Here is a 6,161-nt window from a genome sequence, read left to right as displayed (position 1 = left end):
ATTGTCCATAATTCTGTTCATCTGTATTCTTTATATGTCATTGTGTTTCTGTAGTAGCTAAAATAACTTCAGCATGGCTAATAAAAGTGGTGATGCGGCAAATGCCTCTCGAAATTATCAATTAAAATTCAAAGTGACTGAGTTGATAGTTGAGTTTGTCCATTTGTTTGCTTCTATTTTGCACAAACCCTGAGCTAACTCAAACATCAATAATTACAATCATTACAAAGATGTAGCGCACCTGTTTTTAATGACAGTTCACGTGCACTGCACATTTCAATGTTTCATTAGCTGAAGCCTCATTCATAACTGATGCTCGCATCGGTATGGAGGAACAATATATTAACATAAAGAAAATAGAACAAAAGCTGTATTTTGCATAAACGTGTACACTGAGAGGCTCATTAATATTCAGCGCGTCTCGTGCTCAGAAGTGTGCGGCGTGCCATTGTGACGTAATCGGAGGCACTTTCTTTGATTTGTATTGGATCTCTTGTGATAGGCCGTTTATAGAACCGGGCAAAAACACCCGAGCTCTTGAATCGAGTGTCTGCTCGACATCATTAACACTACACAATGAAACCAGCACATCACAGCAGTATTGATCTGAGAGGAGAAGTGACTTTCTCTGTACAAATACATGTCTTAAATTCCTCATTATGCACAGTTATTGTATTTAATCATCAACATTCTGCAGCTTGTAAGTTTATGCCTGGCACCATTTTTTTCCAACCCTTTGATGCATTATTAAATTACAAAATAGTACAAATCTTTATGTCTCATTTTATTCTAAAATAAGAATATAATCATTAACATTCTTATTTTTTTCCCGCCGAAAACTATGCATTTGGAGAAAGTAACATATGCATTAGAAAATAGTTGTAGCCGAACTGTTCCAGGGGTTCTTGCTGCATCACTTTGATCAAATCAAAATACAATAACATATCGAAATGCATCAAAGGTCAAAGGTCAACATTCACACTGTGGTTTGGATGCATAGACTGTAAAAAAAGATGGCCGACGCCCCTTCGCTCTTTTCTATTGGTGAGATCTGAAGCCGCCAGTGTCCCGATATGGCGCTGACATCTTGGGACTTGAGTCTGTGCAGTTGCGATTTCGGGACCAGACCTGCGCAGTAGTGAACAGGAAGTAAAGCCGTCGAAATCAAGGCCCCGCCCTCACTCTCGCTGAATCAATCGCAAGCACACGCCCCTGCACTTTTGACTTATGCCGGTGTGAAATAATTAATTATATTAAATTTAATGCTCCAATCTCCTCAGTCCTCCGAAGATCCCGAAAAAAAGTCCGTTGGTGCTTCGCTCAGAGAACCTGTCAATCACAGCTGTCAATCATGATGTCACAGCAGCGTTTTTATAGCATCAAATAACTAAAAACAAACTTATGTTGAAAACAAACACTTGAAATGATATCAACGTGATAGAAACGACAGTAAATGACAGAAACTATCTTTGGAAAAAAGATATGTGAAGTGTAATTTAATTGTTTAGTTGGTCTCACCTCCCGCTGAATAACATGGGGAGGCGGGGCTTATGACCTATACTAGGACCAGCCACCGGGGGGCGATCGAGACGTTTTGGCTTCACTTTTGAGGGCTTGTGCGGCACACTTGTTGGATGTAACACCCCGAATGGTTGAAATGTATTCAGTTTGTCTACTGGAATATTATCATGCACCAATATGAATACCGATATTTTGCCACTTATTCACCTTATTTTATTTTGTTTTGTGTTATGCTTTAAAAATGAAGTACACAAGCTAATTAGAAATCATTTAAATTGAGCATTGACCTTTGACCTACTGAACTCAATTATAAGAGAGCCACAATGAAACATAAATACAAGCAGTGGTGTATAGCAGTGGCGGCTGCTGGTCTTTCAAAGAGGGGAAGCTCAATTTTCGGCCTACATTATAAACTTATTTACCCTATTTTTTGCACTAAATCAATCTTAGGTGTTGATCTGCCCTGCTGTTTAATTCTAATTTTTTTTATAATTGTGTGAAATGTATTATGCAAATTGACTAGCAATTTCGCCAAACAAATAAAAAGAAATAGGTTGCAGCAGTTTGTCTTTCGACTACACTTGAGAAATCATGATGGGACTGAGCTGAAATAGCTTCAGTGACTTCTTATAGTACAGATTCAGCTGTCAATCAAAAGGAGATGCAGTCTTTCGACAGATCCTCCAATCATCACGCTGAAGCCCGAGTCCGGGCCAGCCCACTCCTCATTCACCCCCAGAGACGCTGAGCGTCCGTGGGCGGACATAATCGCAGCATTTATCCAATGACCGTCTATTTTCGAGCACTGAAAAAACTGTTCAGAGCAGCCCCATTGAAGTCAATGGACGCTCGGCTTCAACAGGGAAATGCACTGACGCTACGGGAATGTATGAGAAGTAAATCGAGTCAGCCGACCTGCTATATGTAATGTAGCTGATTCTGAACGAACTCGTCTTCGAGATGAACGTGTTCTAACGCATTTTTAGTCAATAAATTGTTTACACAATAGTACATATTTGACCATTATTTTTTTGACATTATAGGGGAAGCTGAGCTTCCCTTGCAGTCTTAAAGAAATCCCCACTGGCGGATAGTAACAAAGTACAAATACTGTGTTGCTGTACTTAAGTACAGTTTTTAAATTTGGTACTTTATTGAGTTTAAACATTTCTTTGGACTTTTACTTTCACTTTACTACATTTTGAAGAGAAAATTGATACTTTTACTTATTTCTCCAGTCACTTTTCGTTACTTTTGTGACTGAATACGGTAATAAAATAGCAACTGTGAGTGTTACAACCCTGGCTCTAGGGATGCAACATAATGGACACAAAGACAGAAGTCTACCAATCAAAAATAAAGTTTATTTAATTTATAAGGAAAATGGGGACTGTAGAAGCAAAAAAAAACCCTGCTACTGCACTGCCGGCTGCAAGACGAGAGAGAGAGCAAGAGCATGCATCCTGGATTTAAAGTAGCTCCCATCAGGTGACACCAATTAACCGGTTGATTGCAGGTGATCTACCAGGGAAACTGCAATGACATACAAATTAGAACACTCAGACACATAACATGAGTGTAAAACTGCATGCTGATTCGTTAAAAGAATCCAAAGAGTCGAATCTTTTACATTTGATTCCTTTGAACTGAACAAAAGGATTCAAAAAGCGGTCTAGACTATTCATTTTGCGATTCACAAATTTGAATCAAATTCACAAGCGAGGCCCGCTCCAGATGGCGTGTTCTCCTCTGGGGAAGACCAGAAACTAATCATGTAAGTACATTTTTTTACTAATTAATTTGATAAGTTTAGGCTTAAACATTATGAAAGCTGTGAAATAATTAAGTTATGTGCGATCAATCTCCCGCCTTTCCACGAGACCTGTTCATATAAAATTCAATCATGCGTTCACATTTGACATTTAATCAAGGTATGATGTGTATGAATAATTACCAGCACTCATGAAAATGTTCAGCAATATTTATTTTGATATTTTATGAAGATGTGAAAGGTCTTTGCTGAAGGAAAACTTCGTTTTCTGCTGGTTGCTAAAGTGTTATTTTTGCTTTTAGCGTATTTATGCTACAGTATGTGCTTACTAGGGTTTTCTGGATGGTTGGATGCTATGCAGTTGTCAAGGTGATCTGCTGTGTGTTTTAGCACATTGCTACACTATGCGGTTGCCAGGGTGTTACTATGCTGTTGCTAAGTTTTTCTGTGTTTTTAGCAGGTTGCTATGCAGTTGTCAAGGTGATCTGCTGTGTGTTTTAGCACATTGCTACACTATGCGGTTGCCAGGGTGTTACTATGCTGTTGCTAAGTTTCTTCCGTGTTTTTAGCAGGTTGCTATGCATTTGTTAAGGTGATCTGCTGTGTGTTTTAGCGCATTGCTATGCTAGGTGGTTGCCAGGGTGTTACTATGCTGTTGCTAAGTTTTTCTGTGTTTTTAGCACATTGCTATGCCGTTGTCAAGGTGATCTTTGCTGTATGTGGTTGCCAGGTTGTTATTATGCTGTTGCTAAGTTTTTCTGTGTTTTTAGTACATTGCTATGCCGTTGTCAAGGTGATCTGCTGTGTGTTTTAGCGCATTGCTATGCTAGGTGGTTGCCAGGGTGTTACTATGCTGTTGCTAAGTTTTTCTGTGTTTTTAGCACATTGCTATGCCGTTGTCAAGGTGATCTTTGCTGTATGTGGTTGCCAGGTTGTTATTATGCTGTTGCTAAGTTGTTTTCAGTGTTTTTTGCAGATTGCTCAGCAGTTGCCGGGTTGTTCTGGGTTGTTGCTTATTTGCCCAAATGAAAAGAGTCCACCCCCACAAGTCTGAATATTTTGTTATCAAATTTGTTGCGCAGATGAAAGAAAGTCACACACATCTGGGACGGCATGAGGGTGAGTAAATGATGAGCACTAACAATCAAATAAGTTGACATTGGTTTAATGAAATGTTCCATAATTTATGCAGTTTACATGTACTTTTGATACTCAAGTACATTTAATATCAGTTACTTTAATACTTTTACTTGAGTCGTTTTCTCATGAGCTACTTTAACTTTTACTGAGTCAGTTTCCATGAAGGTTACTTTACTTTCACTCAAGAATGACAAATGGATACTTTATACACACTGAATACAAGATAAAATATATATTTAAAAATGAGATAACATGACAATTCATGTGTGGATAAAAACGGTATTTTGCACTTCTAAAACATTTTGGTTATCAGTGATTTTTGTGAGCAGCACTCTGACAGTGTCCTGCACCAGATACTCATTAAATACTTCTTTTCAAATACAACGTTTTGCTGTTAAATAAAATTTAGCATTGTTCGCCATTCCTCGCCCGGTTTGTTCATTTGACTCCAGATAAATGTCTTTTTTGAGGTCATCAAAAACAGTGACATTTTGGAGCAACTTCCAAACTGGCCTTCAAACAGTGTCATCACATGATCCCAAATAACTCAAGAACGAAACATTTGATTGGCTCCAAATAAAAGGGGGGGTCTGGGTAACTCGAGTATAAGCGAGTATTGATGCTGACTATCACACCTAGAGTCGTGAGTTTGAATTCAGGGCGAGCTGAGTGACTCCAGCCAGGTCTCTTTAGCAACAAAATTGGCCCGGTTGCTAGGGAGGGTAGAGTCACATGGGGTAACCAAATTGGCCCGGTTGCTAGGGAGGGTAGAGTCACATGGGGTAACTAAATTGTCCCGGTAGCTAGGTAGGGTAGAGTCACATGGGGTAACCAAATTGGCCCGGTTGCTAGGGAGGGTAGAGTCACATGGGGTAACCAAATTGGGCCGGTTGCTAGGGGGGGTAGAGTCACATGGGGTAACCAAATTGGCCCGGTTGCTAGGGAGGGGAGAGTCACATGGGGTAAACAAATTGTCCCGGTTGCTAGGGAAGGTAGAGTCACATGGGGTAACCAAATTGTCCCGGTTGCTAGGTAGGGTAGAGTCACATGGGGTAACCAAATTGTCCCGGTTGCTAGGGAGGGTAGAGTCACATGGGGTAACCAATTTGGGCCAGTTGCTAGGGAGGGTAGAGTCACATGGGGTAACCAAATTGTCCCGGTTGCTAGGGAGGGGAGAGTCACATGGGGTAACCAAATTGTCCCGGTTGCTAGGGAGGGGAGAGTCACATGGGGTAACCAAATTGTCCCGGTTGCTAGGGAGGGGAGAGTCACATGGGGTAACCAAATTGTCCCGGTTGCTAGGGAGGGGAGAGTCACATGGGGTAACCAAATTGTCCCGGTTGCTAGGGAGGGGAGAGTCACATGGGGTAACCAAATTGTCCCGGTTGCTAGGGAGGGTAGAGTCACATGGGGTAACCTCCTCGTTGTGGTGATTAGTGGTTCTCTCAATGGGGCGTGTGGTGAGTTGTGTGTGGATCGTGGAGAGTAGCATGAGCCTCCACATGCTGTGAGTCTCCGCGGTGTCATGCACGATGAGTCACGTGATCAGATGTGCGGATTGACGGTCTCAGACGCGGAGGCAACTAAGACTCGTCCTCTGGCACCCAGATTGAGGAGAGTAACCGTGCCATCACAAGGACCTAGCGAGTAGTGGGAATTGGGCGTCCCAAATTGGGGAGAAAAGGGGATACAATTTTTTTTGCAATTTCCTCTGCAACAGCAACAATAG

The sequence above is a fragment of the Xyrauchen texanus genome, chromosome 13, assembly GCF_025860055.1.
Source record: "Xyrauchen texanus isolate HMW12.3.18 chromosome 13, RBS_HiC_50CHRs, whole genome shotgun sequence".
Lineage (NCBI taxonomy): Eukaryota > Metazoa > Chordata > Actinopteri > Cypriniformes > Catostomidae > Xyrauchen > Xyrauchen texanus.
The sequence above is the reverse complement of the archived record's forward strand: the minus strand, read 5'-3'. Positions refer to the sequence as shown.